Source organism: Phyllostomus hastatus, unplaced genomic scaffold (genome assembly GCF_019186645.2).
Source record: "Phyllostomus hastatus isolate PE091 unplaced genomic scaffold, TTU_PhHast_1.1 phas_contig_36, whole genome shotgun sequence".
Taxonomy (NCBI): Eukaryota; Metazoa; Chordata; class Mammalia; order Chiroptera; family Phyllostomidae; genus Phyllostomus; species Phyllostomus hastatus.
Genome location: NW_025333862.1, coordinates 5,182,961 through 5,202,520, shown reverse-complemented (window position 1 = coordinate 5,202,520; position 19,560 = coordinate 5,182,961). Strand labels below are relative to the sequence as shown.

The following is a 19,560-nucleotide window of genomic DNA, read 5'->3' as shown; positions in this document are numbered from 1 at the left end:
ATAGCCCATTATTCCTTTCTTTGGAGCTCCCCACAACCAACAGACCTGGCAGGTGGGTACCATAGCTAAGTCCCCATCAACCTGGCTCACACTAGTCACCCACCTCCTTGAGACCCTGCTCCACCCAACTTTCAGGCCCACCCAAACTGTTTTCAGTGGCTTTTCTATACAAATGGCTAATACTTCAGATTTTTCTAAGATCCCTCAGATTCCAGATTTCTCTAAGATCAAATAAGCAGCATCTGGCCTCAGTGAGCCCTATATCTCTCACTAAGCAGTCCCAGGCTCGGCACTAGCAGCAGCCAGCTGTGGTTTGCAGTTTTGCCGCACCTGGGCACCCCCAAGCCCAGCACAAGCAGCAGCCATCTGCAGATCACATTATAGCTCATGCTGTGCGGCCCTGGGCAGAACACAGGTGGCAGCTGACTATGGCCTGCACCTCCTGGGAAGCCCCAGGGCCAGTGCACACAGTGGGCAGTTTCAGACCACACTGAAGCACCACCACCCAACCACCTCTACAAGCAACACACTCAAGGAGTGGATTTAGCAGACACCAGAGCCCCACTGAAGTAAGTCCTGCTCTGTGGGGTGAGCCCCAACACAGCTGATCCTCCACAATAGTGGCAAGGTAGTTTTTGGTGGTGATAGTCAGCCTTAGGGTTGATTTGCCTGGGGGTAAACTACTTCCATTGATGTACCAACAGCAATCAAGACTCAACTACAAAAGGAGGGTATACACAGTCCACATGAGGGGCACACCTTGAGTACTCAGTTCATGTGATTGGGGAGGCTGTGCCACTGGACCCTGCAGAACATCTACTACTTTAGGTCACTCTACAAAGCCTGGGAGACATAGCAGCTCTACCTTATACATAGAAACGGGCAGAGAGAGGCTGCCAAAAGGGGAGACAAAGAAACATGGCCCAAATGAAAGAACAGAACAACAACAAAATAACTCCAGAAAAAGAGCTGAACAGAATAGAGACAAGAAATCTACTAGATGCAGAGTTAAAAACTCTGGTTATATGGATGCACTATGAAGTTAGTGAGAACTTCAACAGCATGATAAAGGACATGGAAATAATACAAAAAGAACCAGTCAGCCCTGGCTGGTATGGCTCAGTGGAACTGAGTGCCAGCCTATAAATCAAAAGGTTGCCAGTTTGATTCCTGATTAGGGCACATGCCTGGATTGCAGGCCAGGTCCCCAGTTGGGGGTGTGCAAGAGGCAACTGACTGATGTTTCTCTCCCTCACTTTCTCCCTCCCTTCCCCTCTCTCTAAAAATAAATAAATAAAATCTTGCAAAAGAAAAGAACCAGTAAGAAATGAATAGTACACTAACTGAAATGAAGAATAATTTACAGGGAATCAACACTAGAGTAGATGAAGCTGAGAATCAAATCAGTAATTTGGAATATAAAAATAGCAAAAAACACCTAATCAGAACAGCAAAAAATAACCTCCCCAACATGAGAATGAGTGTAAGGAGCTTCTTGGACAACTTTAGGAGTACTAACATTTGCATAATGGGGGTTCTGGAAGAAGAAGAGAGTGAAGAAGAAATTGAAAACCTCTTTGACAAAATAATGACAGAATGCTTCCTTAACCTGGTGAAGGAAATAGACCTACAAGACCAGGAAACACAGAGAGTACAAACAAGATGAACACAGAAGAGGCCCAGGGCAAGGCACAACATAATTAAAATGCCAAAGGTTAAAGATAAAAGAATATTAAAAACAGCAAGAGAAAAGCAGTTAGTTACCTACAAGGAAGCTGCCATAAGACAGTCAGCTGATTTCCCAACAGAAACTTTTCAGGCCGAAAGGGATTGGCAAGAAATATTCAAAGTCAGGAAAAGCAGGAACCTACGACCAAGATTACTTTACCCACCAAAGCTTTCATTTGGAATTGAAGAACAGACAAAGAGCATTCCAGACAAGAAAAAGCTAAGGAAGTTCATCACCACCAAACCATTATTACAAGAAATGTTAAAGGGTCTTCAAGAAGAAGAAGAAGAAGAAGAACAACAACAACAACAACAACAAATATGAACAATAAAATGGCAATAAATACATATTTATCAATAACTGAATCTAAAAACATCAACAAACAAGCAGAACAGAAACAGACTCACAGATCCAGAGAACATTCTGAAGGTTTCTAGATGAGAAGGGAGTGGGAAGATGGGTGAAAACGTGAAGGGAGTGAGAAGTACAAATTGGTAGGTACAGAATAGTCGTGGGGATGTAAAGTACAGCATAGAAACTATAGGCAATAATATTCTAATAACCACATATGGTGTCAGATGGGTACAAAATTTATCAGATGATCACTTAGTAAGCTATATAATGTCTAATCACTAGGGTGTACATCTGAGACTGATATGATATTTATGTCAACTGTACTTGAAAAACAAAAATGATTTTAAAAGTTCAACAGAGAAATTGTCAGTTCAGATAACATGGAAGGGAAGTTTGAATGATGAAAAAGAATCACAACTTAGAGATAATAATAGGGGCTACAATTTATTAAGTGCTAATGTATCAAGCACCATATTTTCTTCTTTTATTTAATACAATTTTTATCATTCTCATGTTACAGAAGAAAAAACTGAGATTCAAAAACATTAAACAACTTGCCTAGTTAGCAAGTGGGAAAACCAGACCTCAAATCAAGCCTGTGGGGTGCCAAACCTTAGGGGTGGGGGCTCATTTGAACTAGATTGGGCTGGAGAATTGGGAGAGAATATAAGTGAATGGAACTACAAATATTTATTGAGCATCTATTACATGCCAGGCTCCTTTCCAAGCACAAGGAATATAGCAGTTCATTCTGCAAAAAAAAAAACCCGTCTTCCCCTTATCTCTACAAGCCTCGGAGAGAGCTGGGAAGGACGAGGGAGAGTCGGAGCAAGGAGAAGCTAAAGTGGGGAAGGGGTGGGGAGGTGGCAGGAACTGGCCGGGAAGGGGAGAAGGGAAGCCACAGAAAGGAAATGGGGGGAGGGAAGGGAGCCACAGCCCCTGCTGCCTGGTCCCATCAGCACTATCTCATCAGGGGGAGGAGCTGGCATTTCAGGGAAGGAGAAGGAACTCAAAGATCCACTAGGAGATAGCTGTCCTCCTAGTGATGTGTTTGCTTAACCTCTTCTAAACCAGGAGCTGGGAGGGGCCCTGCTGGGAAAGGAGAATATTATTACCCCAGCCCTAAAGAGACCTCGACTCAGGCTGTGGGTCCCTCACTGCATAGCCTTTCCCTTCACCTGCCATGACACTTCATACCAAAAACATTCCAGGAGCAGGCTCCAAGAGGTGACGCTGCGCTCTGGGGGAGAATGCCAGGGCCCTAGGAGTATTTAGTGCCACATGAGCGCCTCCGGAATGCGAACAACCCAGACAAAGACCAGGGCCAACTTTGGGAGACAGGAAAGGGCCTTTGGAAACCAAGACAAGAAATGTCTTGGCCAGAATTCTCTCCCGCCCTCAGCCCTTTCCTGGGGCAAGTCCATCACGCTGTCCCTGAGTGGAAGCCCCCTGGCAGAACCACGTCTCCTCTGTGTGGACACAGGGAAAGCCCCGTGGCACCTTAGCCCGTCCCCAGGACACCCCCACCCTTCACCGGGGGCTGCTCGGCCCTCCTGATGGGCTCAAGTAAATGGAAATGGCAACTGAGATGTGTGGGGAACAGCAGTCCCCTGCTGGGCGCAGTGCCCACATCCTGGTGGAGCTCCTGGGTCAGCTCCGTGAGTCAGAACCTGAAGACTGACTGGCAGCTGAAGCACGTCTCAAGGTCAGGAGACCCGGATGGACCCAGGACAAAGGAGTACCTGAAAAGCTAAGGCATTTTTGAGCAGAAGAGGAGACTGGGGGAAACCACATAATAGATGACAGAAAGTGGTCTTCTGAAAAAAGGGAATAGACTTGTAGGCTCATGTCTCGGAGAGCAGGACCAAGACCGATGGGAAGGGGCCAGTGAGACCCAGAACTCAGCTTGTAAGGCAGCCCCTACAGGATGTGTTCATTCATTCCTTCGATACGTGTTTATTTACTGAGTACCTACAGGACACACTGTTCCAGTCCCTCCGGACACATTTGTGAACAAAACTGACAGAGACACCCACCTTCACAGGGCCTTCATTCTAGTGGAGAAGATAACAAAGCAATAGGCGGAATAAACACGTAAATTAGTGTATCACTTTCTGCTGGTGGATACCACCAAGCAAGCATCCTTGGAGTCCCCAATCCCACAGCTGTCATGTCTAAGTCAGAGTCTCCCAAGTGCCCCCACAGCTGCGGAAGCTCTTCGTCCAGGGTTCGGGCTCTGAGGCGACCAATGAGAGTCTGTCTGAGAAGCCAGAAGCTTTGGGTTTGTCGCATATGCCCCTTGCAGAGGCTGTGGATGCAGCAGGAATGCAAGACCGCATGGGGCGGATGGAAGAGCTGTGGAACCAGTGAGGGCTGTCTCAGGAGAAGATTCTCAGAGGCCTGGTAACCACGTAACTGTGAAAAGATTTTTGTCGTGGCGTTAAAGACACTGAAGAACTCCACCTAAGAGCTTGGTTTGAACAGTATGGGAAAACTAACTGAACTGAAGGGGCTAAAATCATCGCTGACTGAGGCAGTGGCAGAAAGTGAAGGCCCTATCTAAAGCGAGAAATGGCCAGTGCTTCCCACATCCAAAGTGGTTCTGGAAACTTCGGTGTTGGTCGAGGAGGTGGTTTTGCTGAGAACGGCAGCTTTGGTCACTGAGGAAACTTCAGAGGTGGCGGCCAAGGTGGTGGTAGATATGGTGGCAGTGGGATCACTATAATGGATTTGGTGATGGTAGAAGCACTTTGGAAGGTGGCAGAAGCTACAGCGATTTTGGTGATTATAGCAATCAATCTTCAAGTTTTGGACCCAAGACAGGAGGAAACTTTGGAGGCAGAGCTCCAGCCCCTACACGGGCAGAGGCCAACACTTTGCCAAACCGCAAACCAGGGTGGTCACGGCAGTCCCACCAGCAGCAGTCGCTATGGCAGCGGCAGAAATAGTACTGAGCAGGAGAGGAGGGCCAGAGAAGGGACAGGAGATCTACAGGTCACACAGATTTACGAACTCAGTCAAGCTCAGTGGTGGCAGGGCCTAGCGGCTGCAAAGAAAACATACTTTAGACAACACTCATGTTTATAGGTAAAAAACCTGAGGACTGTATTTGTGACAATTGTATAACAGGTTATTTTTGCTTCTGTTTGGTGGAAAGTGGAAAGCATTCTAAGAAAGGGTTTAATGTTGACATGTTTTTGGCACTCATGTTGTTGATTGCTAAATACGACTCCGGTCATGCCTCTGATAGACATGTCTTCTAAAAAATGTGTGGTGTAGCTCTGATTGGTGTGCTCAGTGGGTTGGGTGTCATCCTGCAGACGGAAAGGTCTGTGGTTCAATTCCCAGTCAGGGCACATACCTGGGTTGCAGGACAGGTCCCTGGCTGTGGGCATTCGAGAGGCAACCAATCAATGTTTCTCTCTCTCTTTCCCTCCCTCTAAAAATAAATAAATAAAATATTTTTTTTAAATGTGCTTTGTAGCCCTGGTTGGGTAGCTCAGCTGCTTAGAGCATCATCCCAATATCCCAAGGTTGTGGGTTCGGATCCTAGTCAGGGCACATACAAGAATCAACTAACAAATGCATAAATAAGTGGAACAACAAATTGATGTTTGCTTCCCCCTTCCACTTTCTTTCTCTCTAAAATCAATTTTTTTTAAATGTGCTGGGTAAAGTTAGTCTACCCTGAAGCCATCAGTGTGAAGTGGGAATTCCTTCAGGGTGATGCCAGGTTCCATTTGAAATGTACTTACAATCGCTGGGCACAGAGGCCACTTTCTTCAGAAACTGTGGTGGAGTTGAATTGGCAGTTACTGTGTTGTGACTGGAAGTTCACCATTAAAAGTTTATTTGGTTATTAATGATAGTTGGCATATCCTATATAATATATCTAAGATGGGAAAGAAGCTTGAGTAGCATCTATTATCATATCCTCTTGAAAAAATTAGATGCTGTATCAATAGGTTATAAGTACTAGGGGAATGGGGGTGGGGTATTGAGGTGGTGGGGACAGGGAATATAATTTTAAATAGGGATGGTCAAAGAAGGCCTCACTAGGAATGCAGCATTTGTGCGAAGACCTGAAGGAGTGGGTATCTGGAGGAACCGTGTTCCAGTGGAGGGAGCAGCCGAACACCCGACTTTCAGGTGGGAGGGACCAGGCGAGCTGAAGAACAGCCAGTGAGGCTGGAGCAGAGTGTGTGAAGGGAGAGTAGCAGAGACAGGGTCACGAGAGATGGGGGTCCCGGCTGGTGTGGCTCAGTGGACTGAGCGCCGGCCTGGGAACCCATTTGTCGCCGTTCGATTCCCAGTCAGGGCACATGCCTGGGTTGTGGGCCAGGTCCCCAGCTGGGGGTGTGGGAGAGGAAACTGACCAATGTATCTTTTGCACATTGATATTTCTCTCCCTCTCTTTCTCCCTCCCTTCCCTTGTCTCTAAAAATAAATAAAATATTTTTTTAAAAAGAGAGATAGGGGCGGGGACAGTCACATCGGGCCTGGGAGCCATTATACAGGCTATGGCTTCTGTTCTGAAGGAAAAGGGGAACCAGCTGTCAGCAAGGTGGGCGGCATAACCTGACTTTTGATCGAGAAGAGCAGGGGAAGGGAGATCAACTCCATGATCTCTGGCTGGAAGTGTCCTTTAGCCAAGACAAGGGACGATTGCAGGTGGAGTGGCGGGGGAGCTGGGAGCACTTTGGCCACCAGTGGCCATGAGAGGTGTAAGGTGTCTGCAAACTGGGGAAGCCTCGGGAGTTGGAGACAGAGATTTAGGAGTGGTTGCTGGAAGGAATTCTTGCTTGGGGTGGAAACTTGGACTAGATGATCTCGGAAGTCTCTGAGTCGTAAAGTCTAAGATTTGACTGAATAGCAAAGTAGTTGTTTACTTAGCTGATCAGTTGCTTGAGAAAGCTTAATAGTGGGGGAGGTGGAGAGGCAGATTTGCCTGGTTGGGATTGGCTCTCCCCAGAGGAAGACCAAGGAGCTTTCTCTTAGGGAAGGGAGAAGATTGGAGGAAATGGTCCTTCATATATTTGAACCTTCCTGTTCTTCTCCATCTATACAATGAGGGGGCTGCATTAAAAGGCTTCTCAAGACCCTCACCTCTGAAACTCCATCACTGGACATCTTGAAATGCTTTTACAGATTTTATAAGAATGTTAGAAATGTCACACTTGGGCCGAGCTCTGCCTCTGACCTTGGCAGAGGGGGCGGGAGTTGCCTTGTACAACTGAGGCCCCCAGAGGACGAGCCAGCTCTCCAGTTCCCAGGCTTCCTCCGCCTTTCAGCGCTTCCCTCTTCAGATCACTGGGGAGCTTGCACACAGCCCACTGAGGGCCCAGGAATCTGCATTTTAACAAACCTGACAAGTGGCTCTGATCACACTGAAGTTTGAGAACTTACTCCAGGGGAAGGCCCTTCCCCTACCTCCATGGAGCTTCTGCCTTTAGAGGAATTTCATTCCGCCAGGCAGACAGCTTCCCTCTGGGGTACCAACCTCTCATTTTTCCTTTCTTGCTCTTTCTTTCTCTCCTTTGGCTCTAAAACCCTCCCCTCACTGGCTGCTTCGCAAAGGAATTCCTCACGCTTATCATTCTCTTCCCTCCTCTCTCCCCAGTCTCTAATCCTCACCAGGGCTAATCCACTTTCTCAATTCCACCCAATCTCCCCCGCCCACCGCCACCCCATTTTTAGGTCAAATTGAGGGAATGAGTAATCCTCAAATGGGGGAGGGGCTTCAAGTCCATAAATGGGCAAAAACTCTGATTTCAGGTCTTAGCCTCCTAGAAAGGGCCAGTCTCTCACCTCTGTCCCCTCCCCCAAAGGAATTTCCAGAGGAATGGCAGCCTGCGGGACTGGCTTTGACTAATGGAATTCTAAAAACAGCAGAGCTTTTTGGGAGACAGGGCCAGTCTGACGCAGCTTCCGTGATAAACACACACAGCCAGCGGGATTTTCCCAGCCTGAGGAGGCAAAACTCCATTTCCGGTGGAAGGGTGCAGCTCTGCCTTTAGAGTTTCAGGCCCAGCCAGCACCACCTCCTCCCCACTCTGCACCACTCTGTCCCCGTGGCGACAGTCACAGATGATCCAGGCTGCGTCGGACATGGGCTCTGGACACGTATTGGTGCAGCAGGACTGACCAAGCGCCCCACCTGGAAGCTGGGGAGAGGAGGCGATGACCTTTGGAAGCTCCCCCAGCTGGACTGTGAATCACCCTTCTGACACGGCCTGCAGAGTCTCTCAGCCTTCTGACCCCTGGCCTGGCATCACTTGTGTCCAGCAGACAGGGCCCTGGCTGGTAGCAGCCGGCCAGCCACTGGCATGGATCCCCCATCTGCTAGGGTACTTCTGACTTGTTCTGCCTGCAAGCCTGGTGCCCAGTTCTCTGTAAATGGAAAAGCCAGTGGAGAGGCTGTTGGGCACTGGGGAACAGAGGCTGGCCCTTTGACAGAGCTTCACATGGTGGCCAGGTTTCCCTTGAGACCTTTCCACAGTTCAGGGTCTGGGGCTCATTTTGCTGCTCAGAAACCTTGCCACAGGCTGAGGAGACTCCAGGGCAAGCTCACATGTCTCCAGGAGATGGACAGATACAGTCAGAATGCCAATTTACTGATTTATTATGAAAAATAGAACTGCTGTCAAACCAACCAGATACTGGGGTTTGCTGATGAGCATGTTCAATATCTGTTGGCAATTTCACACAACGGGAAGCTCAAGTTCAGTGGGAAGGTTACTCAGCATGAGAGCTAGGGGAGGAGAGCTAGCAGAATGGTCTTCATGGCAAGCCAGCCTCTCCTCTGCCAGAGGGTACCAGGGAGCGGCGTGAGGACTCCCTTTCCCAGCACAACCCTGGAGAGCACCCCACACACATTTGAGGCCGCAGACACAACCTCCCTGGCTTAGCACATTCTTGTCTTAGGCAGAGCACACTGCAAGGGTCACCTTCACAGTCCACTCGCACCAGCCACGCTGCTGCCGGGATTAAATGCACGACGCACAAATGTGCTCCATAAGCGCAGTCTCGACAGAGAAAACCTAAGGAGTGAGAGTAGGTGTTCAATAAATGTTTCATAAAGGACCTCCACCCGCTTTCCTGACCCCAGCCCCTTACGGAGGGGAGTCTGATAGTTAAATCAGTAAAAACCCACCCCCTCATAAACTGTCAACATGTATTAAGACCTTACCATTGTTCCAGGTGCCATGAAAAATACAGAAACAATAAAGAATGGTCCCCTCCCTCCAGGAATTTATGTATAATAATAAAGTCAGGACTATAAACTAACACCTCCAGGATGACCGTGAACGGCACAAAGGAAGGTGTGCTCCATACGTGTGGCACAGAGCACGTGTGAGACGCTCGAGTCCCCGGGGACTTGGCTGTACAGGAGCCACTGGTGTGGGTGTGAGGCAGACCACTGATGGTTTGGGGTCCCCACTCTTTGGTCACTGGGCTGGTCAGTAAAGGGATGAGCTTACTTGACCAGGGTTTTAGGTGCCTAGGCAGGGTCTCACTTGAGGGTACTCAGCTGAAATGGGACAGCCCAGCAGTCCTTCCTCACAGCCAACGTTGGAGTTTCTTCCACTTAGCCATTGCAGAAAAGGACAGCGAGGGCCAGAAGGAGCAGAGAGCGACCAGGGAGAAATGAGGAAGGGAGTCAGTCGGACAGCTCCCCCTCCCTCGCCAGCCGTGTTTGGGGGCAGAGTGGGGCGGCGAGCAGCTGGCCTACTGCCCCTGTTCCGAAGAAGCCAGAGCCACCACCAGGCTCATCCACTCGTACCTTCGTCAGACGCCTCTGAAAGCCTCCAGATGAGACAGAGTTGCTGCCCACCTGAGTCAGCTTGGTGCTTCACCCTTGGATCAGAGCCTTCTTAGACCCATTTTTTCATCTTCACTGAGGCACTGGGCAAGACCCAGCCTCCCACCCCACTACTCATCTCAGAAATAAGAACCAGTTTGGATTCGCATTAAAGTATGTGTGCAGTCTCACACCGTCCCCTCCCCAAGTTAACTTTAAGAGGCAAAGGAGCCGGTCCTGATTACCACTGAAGTCCCTGGTATTGTGCTAGAACATGGGTTCTCAGAGTGTGGTCCAGGGACCCCTGCGGGGAGGGTGCCCAAACTCTTTCAGGGGATAGGCAAGGTCAAAACTGTTCTACCAATAATATGAAAACATCGTTTGCTTTTTTCACTCTAATACTCTCATTCAGAGGAATTTTCCAGGGGCTTTATAGTGCACAATACTATAAAGCCCCTGGAAGCTGAGGGAGACACACAGATCCAACGATGTGCATGTACTTAACACTAGTGAACATATGCTGGTGAAGGTGGTGAATCTGATCCCTGGCCGGGTAGCTCAGGTGGTTAGAACATCATCCTAATACACCAAGACTGTGGGTTCAATCCCCAGTCAGGGCAAATACAAGAAACAACCAATGAGTGCATAATACATGGAACAATAAATTGGTGTCTCTCTCTCTCTAAAACAGATTTTTAAAAAAGATGGTAAATCTTATGTTAATGTGTTTTTACCACAATTTAAAATGTAAAAAAAGTTTTAAAGAATCTAGGTCTTTAATGAAGCCATATTTAAAGTCATTTGCAAAAAGTGTAGAACAATGCTACTCCTCACTAATCATTTTTGTTTTGCAAAATATCGTTATATTATATAGTTTGTACAAACATGTAATGAGTTATTAGTTGCTTTTAAACTGTTATTTTAAAATAAATTAATAGTATTTTTTAAACTTCTGTTTTAATTTCTAACGCGATGAACGTCAGCTCGCCCACACAGAAACCCTTCGAGTGTGCGCAGTCATCTTTGAGAGTCCAGGGATCCTGAGGCCCAGACATCTGGCAGCCGTTGCTCTGGCGGAGGAAACTCAGCAGGCGGGGCTGCCAGATAAAACACAGGATGCCCACTGAAATGTGGACTTCAGACAAACACCAAATACTTTTTTAGTGTGGTATTGCCTGGGACATGCTGAACTAAACCAATGTTGTTTACCTGAAAGTCACATTTAAATGGGTGTTCTGAATTTTCATTTGCTACATTTGGCAACCCTGAGGACAGGAAAGGTTTGGGTGAGACTGAGAAGATACTGGGATTCTGACCTAGGGAAGGGTGAAGAATTCTCCATTATGTGTGGCCCTGGCTGCTGTGGCTCAGTGGATTGAGTGTTGACCAGCAAACCAAAGGGTGGCAGGTTCAATTCCCAGTCTAGGGCACATGGGCACATGCCTGGGTTGCAAGCCAGGTCCCCAGTAAGAGATGCATGAGAGGTAACCACAGATTGGTGTTTCTCTCCCTCTCTCTCTCCCTTCCCCTCTCTAAAAATAAAGAAATAAAATCTTAAAAAAAAAAAAGAAGAAGAAGAAGAAAGAAAGAAGAAAAGCGAGTGTGTCTGGGGCCCTCCAGAGCAGGCCTCTAAATGCTTAGGGCTCCAGGGTCCAGCCTGGGGGAGCAAACCTCTTCCCTGAGCTAGGCCCAAGCGGGAGTCACCCACCCTCCAAGAAATCCAGACAGCCGGCATGCCAGACAACCGGGATGAGCAAAAGAGGAGGCAAGGGAAACATATCAACCTCAATGTTATTGTTATCAAAAGGGGGAAGTGACACTGGTGGGTGAAGGGTGGGTGGGAGCAGGAGAGGATGTCAAAAGCATGAGATTCTGCTAAAAATAGCTGTGGTTGCAGGGGGTGAGGTCTGTCAGGAGGCTGGGCAGCAGAGCGCGAGCGCGTTGATGTTTGGGTAGGCTGTGCATAGCTACCGCTGGGGGCGGGGCGTGGTCAGAAAAGCACATGTGAGGCTGGAAACAAGCAGTGACCAAGAAGTGGCCTCGGCAGCAACCCAGAGGTGGAGGGCAGCAGCTCCTAGCATCAGCATGGGGGGCTCAAAGAAGCTCTTTCCATGCAGAGAAGCAGGGGTGCCTCAGAAGTAAGAGTAGCAGGGAGGCTGCAAGGCATGTTTTTTTCCAACATGCATGGAGCATTGACTCTAGTTGGCAACATACTAGGCCCTGGAGATCCTGGATTGAATAAAATGTGGCTCCTGCCCCCCGGAGCCTGGAAGTCCAGTGGAGGAGACAGTTGCACAAAATCAGTAAGAATGCATGAGTTTATTGTGATACGAGTAAATCACTGAGAGCCCGAGCATCAGCACACAGGGCAAAGCTGAGCCCTGCCCTCAGCAGCTCCCCAGTCCTGGCCCAAGATGTAAACTCATGGAAGACGGAGAATAATCCAGCTGTTTGCAGACCCACGCTCCCAGCTCTGGACCCCTCCTCTGCCCATTTCAGTCAACTGTTTGGAGCAAAAGGAAATAATCCAGTTGGGACAGAAATGACAATTTCCTGAACCTTTTCCCTCACCTTTTGGAGCCTGGAAAAAGCTTTTAGATTCTTCTTCAGAGGGTTTCAAAGGCCATTATAGACTTCCAGTTAAGGGACAGGGGTATTGAGTGGGGCTGGCTGTCCTTGACCCTGGTTTTGGACCCAGCTTGGAGTCACAAAACAAGTGGAAGCAAAAGACAGTACACCATTCCTAGTGCCTGGAGCCTATGGAACAGGCATGGATGGAACCCTTCCTGCCAGCGGCTGGGGTGAGATATTGAGTCTGAGCTGCAGTCTGCTAGGGGCACAGAGAGGTCAGATAAGGGCCAGACAGGGTCTGAGTGGGGTCTGAGCCCAGACCCTGGGAAAGGAGCAAGGTCCTGGGCCAGAGGGCCCTGGGGGAAGCTTCTTGGGGTGGGGCGGGGTAGGCGGGACGGTGAGCTGGCCCTTGCAGGCTGAGAAGTTTTCTGGGTCAAGTAGAGGGGTTTTTAGGGCACAAGAATTTTTTGGAAACTTAAACACTGAGTAGTCAGTTCTGGAGCCTGTATGTAAACCCCACACACTCAGATATGCTCTCTGTCCTGACTTCCACCCACCACAGCCCCCGCTCCATTTACTCTCCCGGGTGTGTGCTCCTGCCAAGTGGGTGTCTGTGCTCTTGGAGGAGATGGGGCTCAGAGGCTCTTTCTCTGTCCCCTAGGTTCCTGAGGTTCGGGCTCCAGACCTGTTTTCTGCCCTTGTCCTTCCCTTCCCACAAGCTGTAGCCTGCCAACCTGGCCCTTGTCTGCCTTTGCCAAGGAGGCTGCCAGAACCACAGCTCACCACCAGGCCAGGCTGGTCGCACTTCTGTGCAGCAGCAGCAGGAGCCCGCTGGGCAGTCTGGGCCAGTGTCCCCAGCAGCCTCGTGGAGCTGACTCATTGTTGTGCCTTCCCCACTGTGCTGGGCTTCTTTGAGGCCCCATATGGGTTGAAGAGTCTGGACAGACTGGCTGTGTGACCTTGGGCAAGTCACTGCACCTCTCTGAACCTTGACATCTCATTTGCTCAATTATAACCTGTGTCCTAGGGCTGTCTGAGGTGAGGTATGTGAACGTGCTTCACAAGCTGTTGAGCACAACACTGGTCTGATAGGCTGTTTCTTTGAATTTGCTCTGGGCCTGAGAGTTTGGACAGGAGGCTGTCACAGAGTCTGCTTTTCAGGCATCAGCTTCTAGATGGGAACCCCTAACCTGGGGTCCAGGACGGTCTGCAGGAAGTCCTGGTGTCATTTGCAGGACCTTGAGCCAGTGCGTTTTTCTGGGAAGAGGGTGAAGTCTTCCGTCAGACCCTGAAGAGAATCCACAGGTGAAAACCTGTTAAGAGGCACTGCCTGATCGTTGGGGTTCCCTCCATGGGGAGTCATCTGCCAGAAAACCCCCAGGAGGCAGAAGGAGGGGACTGCAAGTCCTTAGAGGCAGCAGTGACACAGGTGGGGGCGACCTGTGCGCACCTGTTCACCACGGACATGGTGAAACAGCCCCTGGGTCCAAACCCACCGGGGACGGGCTCACTGGCCCAGAAACCCGAGTGTGCAGGCAGCGAGGCAGCGGGGCTCAGCGCACCGAGCCCAGGTCGCTGGCGTGACGTCTGGGTATCACTCTCCACACTGGCCTGGCCTTGGTTGGCATGTCACGCCCCTTCTAGACACCATGTTACCGGGAAAACGTGGATAAATGGAAATGTTTCCGGAGGACACAGGCCAGCTGTCTAAAAAAGGTCTTGAAACCAGTCTCAGGAGGAACGACCGGAAAAACTGATTCGGCTCAGAGCAGAGAACTGTAGAGCAGATGGGGACTGGGAGTGGACATTCGACTCTTGAGGTGCTGAATGCGGACTCTACAGAGAGGCAGACCCAGCAAAAGGAAATACTCTTTTTAACTATATTTGTCCCATTACCATTTATCCCCCTTATGCCCTGCCCACCAGCGATCGCCACACTGTTGCCCGTGTCCATGAGTCTTTTTTCCTTTTTGTTTGATCCCTCCACCCCGTCACCACCCCCCGCCCTCACCCCCCGCCGTAGATTTTCTCCTGCAGTGCGCTCTGTCCCACGTGGAGTAGATGGACTGGGACTGCCCAGGGCCCACATATTTGGTCTTTCAGAAGGAAATAAATTTGGGGTAGGGTCTGAGTTCTGCCGTGGAAGGAGATGAAGAAATGACAATGGTCACTGACTACTTCCCTGGGGCTCAGGGAGAGTGGGTATTGCTTGCAGAGGGGAGGAGAGGGCAGGGCACTGTGGGCTGGGCTGGAGCCTCTGGGGCCTCTGTCTGCTTTCACGAAGGTGTCCGCTCTGACTGCCTGGATCTGCTGCAAAAACTCCCCCCCACTCACCCCCCCTACCCCCAGGAACTCTGCTGTGCTGCACAAAGTGAGAGAGCAAGGCGAGGTACAGAGAGAAGAAGCTGGTGGCAAGTAGGGCTGGTCTCCAGCCCCCTTGGGAGACAAGCTGGGCGGCCCTGGGCTGGCCAGAGGGGGTGGGATGAGAAGATGGCTCATCGGTGAGTCACCTGTGGCCATTGTCTGCTCCTGCTCCCTCTGGGGGAGGGCAGCTGAGGGAGGCAAGGCGTCTGGCCAGCTGGGCCTGTGTGGACAGGTTCCACACTCCTGTTCTCGCAGCTCTAGGGCCACTGGGGTTTGGCTCCCTGGCCCTGCCTGTCCACCACCCAGCAAGGCAGGGATGGTGAGCTGGCATTGGGTGGGTGGTGAGGGCCAGGAGATCCAGCACCACTCACTCCTTGCTAAGAGCCCAGAGGCCCAGCCCATGGGGGCAGCTGCCCTGCCCTGTCTGGCACGGCAGAGGAAGCTGGCAGGCGTGCCCCCCGTAGTGATCACACCTGAGTCTGAGCGGCACGCCCTCCTCACCACACCCTTCCTAAACCTCCTTGCAGACCTGTTCTTACCTAGCAGGCCTGTTGAGCACCCCACCCTACCTCAGGGCCCCAGGGAGCCTGGGGAGAGTGAGGGTAACTGGGGGTCAGTGCCCGAAGATGCCTCTCCTGCCCCTCACCCAGGTCTGGTCTGGTCTGGTCTGAGGGACGGAGTCACCCTCAGACCTCCCATCAAGCCCAAGTCTGGGTTCCTGATGCCTCTTTGGGCTGCAGCTCCCAGAAGCTGAGGCTGCTAGGTTTGAACATGTGAGGGAACTGAGGTTCGCTGAGCAAGACGTGTGCATCAGGGGGCGCAATCTGCGGTGGGAGGATGGGAGGGCGGGCCCATGGCTGGGGACAAGGCTGCGGTTTGGGGCCCACGTTCAGTTCTGCTGCTGCCTTCCTTGCTTCCTCCTTTCCCCGTGGACCTGAAGGAAGGTGTCCCAGAGCTTGGGGGCAAGGTTGGGAAAGGGGTCGCTCTGTGGGGGCAGCGGCACGGGCTTTGGAGCCCGACAGACACGGGTTAGAGCCCTGGTTCCTGCCACCTCCTGCCAGTGGGGCCCTGAGAGGTACCTAGAGCTTGCTGAGCCTCAATTTTCTCATCTGTAAAATGACAATAATAACTATCTCGGCATGCAAAACGTTTCACATCTACCATCTCATTTAATTCTCACAGCAACACTCTGAGTTAGATATTATCTCCGTCCTTCAGATGAGAAAAAGGAGACCTAGAGAGGGTAGCTACCTGTGAGTGTCTGATTCAAGACCCCTGCCCTGGACCACCCTGCTCTTCGGCTGCTGCCCCCGAGGAGGACGGCTGGGAGACACGATGGGGCGGGTGAGATGAAAGTACAGGTGTGCCTTCCCCGGGCCTGATGTGGAGGAGGGAGCAGGGCTGGGTGGGTGGCGGGGGGGGGCTTCGAGGGCAGAGGGTGCTCATGAGGGTGCAAAGCAGAGGCCACTGGGAGGGCGGCTGAGTCCTGGGACCCACCCAGAGGACTGTCAGCTGTCCAGGGGCACTCTGGGTTAGTGGCAGGAGAGGGACTGGAAGCCTCGAAGGCAGATGGGGGCACAGATAGTGCAAGGGAGGTCCTGTGGTCAAAGTGGCCCCTTGACTGAGGGTGATGCAGACTAGGGGCAAGTACCTGCGCCCCTGCTGATGGCGCTGTCCTCTGGGGGGCATTTGGGTAGCACCTTCACTCTCTGCACCACTATATTGCCTGCCTGCATTTCTCACAGTGATTGTGCGCTATCCGGATTTTTTTTTTTTAAAGAATAATGGCCCTGGTCTGTGGGGCTCAGTTGGTTGGAGTGTCGACCCATAACCTAAAGTTTGCAGGTTCGCTCCCCCATTTAGGCACACATGGGAGACAACCAGTCGATGCTTCTCTTTCTCATCAATGTTTCTCGCTCTTCCTTCCTCTCTCTCTCTAAAAAGGAGGAAGAGGAGGAGAATGACTGAAAGGACATATGTCAAATGCTGAAACGGGGGGAGGAACCACCTGTGATTTGAGTTCCCATCTTACATTTTCTGCAACACGTATTAATGACACTCAGAAACACTATTTTTAAAAGAGATTACACATGTAACAGGTCTTGAGCCGCACCGTCCAAACAGAGCCTCCTGCCTGATGGAAAGCGCTTTATCTGTGCTGCCCCCGCGGCCGCTGAGCACAGGGAGTGTGGCTGCCTCAGCCGAGGAAACAAAAGGTTAACTTTATGTAATTTTGACTAACTTATTCATTTATCAATCACAGTTTACATTAAATAATACTCTGAATTTCAGGCGTACAGCATAGTGGTTAGACAACCACACGCTCTACAAAGCGGTCCCCGATCTCTCCGGAGCCCACCTGGCCCCACACGCAGTTTTCACACTGTCACTGCCCGTGCTCCCTGTGCTGGGCTTCACACCCCCGCGGCTGCTCTGCACCAGCCAGTTAGCCCTGCTCAGTCCTGTCTCCTTTGTCACCCAGCCCTCAACCCTCTCCTGCTCTGGCAACCATCAGTCTGTTCTCTGTGTCTATGCGTCGGCTTCAATTTTTTGGTTTATTTTGTTCTTTAAATTTCATATATAAGTGAAACCATATGGCATTTGCCTTTTTCTGGCTGACTTATTTCACTTTGCTTAATACCCTTTAGGTCCATCTATGCTGTTTTAAATGTAAGATTTCATTCTTTTTATGGATGAATAATATTCCATTGTGTATATGTAGCATAACTTTTTTATCTGCTTATTTATTGATGGGCACTTGGGTTGCTTCCATATCTTGACTATTGTACATAATGCTGCAATGAACATATATTCTTTCAAATTAGTGTTTCGGATCACTGTGAATATATGCTCAGAAGTGGAATCACTGGGTCATAAGGCAGATCCATCTTTACTTTTTCTGAGGAAACTCACACTGTTTCCCACAGTGGCTGCGCCAGTCTGCAGTCCCACCAACAGTGCACGAAGTTTCCCCTTTCTCCACATCCTCTCCAGCACTTGTTGTTTGTTGATTTATTGATGATGGTCATTCTTACAGGTGTGAGGTAATATCTTATTGTGATTTCAATTTGCATTTCTCTGATGATTAGTGAAGTTGAGCATTTTCTAATATGTCTGTTGTCCATCTGTATGTCTTCTTTGGAGAAATGTTTATTCAAATCCTCTGCCCTTTTATTTTTTTTAATTGGGTTGTTTGGTGTTTAGTTGTATGAGTGCCTTATATATTTTGGACATTAACCCCTTATTGGATATACCATTGGCAAATACCTTCTTCCACTCAGTAGGTTATCTTTTTACTTATTTTTAGAGCGAGGAGAAGGGAGGGAGAAATAGAGGGAGAGAAACATGGACATGCAACAAACATCCATCGGTTGCCTCTCGCACGCCCCCACGTGGGGACCTGGCCCACAACCCAGGCAAGTGCCCTGACCAGGAATCAAACCGCCAACCCTTCATTCTGCAGGACGATGCCCAAAACACTGAGCCACACCAGTCAGAGCTATTTTTTATTTTGTCGATGGTTTCCTTTGCTGTGCAAAAAGTTTTTAGTTTGATGTAGTCCCATTTATTTTTTCATTTGTTTCCCTAGCCCAAGCAGATATATCAGAAAAATATTGTTAAATATCAGAGACAATTTTGACTAATTTAAATTTAATTTTAAATAGCCCTGGCTTGTAAGGGTCCAGTAAGACTGACTGTGAATGGTGACGCTGAGCCTTGGGGTGGGCTTTCTGCCCCGTCTCCATCTGAGCCTGTTCCCTCACCCTGACAGCTGCTTCCCTCACCACCCTCTCTCTCCTCCCTGGCTGCAGAGCTTTCTCTCCTCAGGGAGGGGTCCTGACCTCTCTGCCTCCCTGCACACCCTTTACCTTCCTTCTTTAACCACGTGCACAGACCACAAGGGTCCCTCAGTCATGCCCTGCCCGCCTCCAGGTCTGGTTGTCGTGGTAGGGGCATCTCCTACAGCACCATCTCACTGTGGTGGCCTTGGGCAAGTCATCTCCCCTTTCTGGGCCTCAGGTTCCTCATCTGTATAATGGAAGCATTGGCCGGAGACTCCATGAAGGCCCCACGGCTCCTCACCTAGTTGCTGAGGTTACATGGTGGCATCACTGGGTGTGGCCAGGTGTCCTGGGCACTGCTGGGCAAGAGGGATGTACGAGAGGTAACAAAGAGGACTTTCTGGCTGGAAGGCTCACGAGGCATTGGGACGAAAATTGGATGGAAAACGGATGACGAGGGGTGTGTCCTGGAGTGAGGGCAGTGTTGCCCGTCCAGACACCCGCCAGTGGCCAGTTGCCCTTCCTTAGATCACATCTCCATGTGAGCGGTTACCAACTTGCATTGCCATTTACCCACTTTTGTCTCTGTCTTTCAGGACAGATTTCAAGAGGTTCAAAGACAAAGGGTTTTTCAAGCTGACTTTGGCATCCTCCATGTGGTTCACAAAGCAGACGGTTCCTACAGCTTTGATGGACAGGCGAGTTGAAGGGTCCAGCCTTGGGAAAAGATAGAAAGTCAGTGGAATTTGTGGAAGTGTTGTCTTTGCTTTGTGACTCTTGGAAAGTGTTTTCTCCTCATGCCCAAAAGCCCTAACCTTCTCCTTCTCTGGAAGAGTAGAGAAAAAGTGTTCAATGGGATCGGCTAATTCATACTAAGATGTGAATGGCTCCAGGTTTACCCCTACTAGGGGCACCTGCAGTTGTACATGAAGAAGCAATATTAACCCAACTGTGGGTAT

General features: G+C 50.1%; 1 long non-coding RNA gene across 1 annotated transcript; it reads left to right on the top strand.

Moving 5' to 3' along the window:
* Positions 1-15,752: 15,752 nt before the first annotated feature.
* On the top strand, positions 15,753-19,316 carry LOC123820663. Its single transcript, XR_006786004.1, has 3 exons — positions 15,753-15,894; positions 16,038-16,180; positions 19,198-19,316. It is a non-coding gene; the product is annotated as an uncharacterized LOC123820663 (long non-coding RNA).
* Positions 19,317-19,560: the final 244 nt, after the last annotated feature.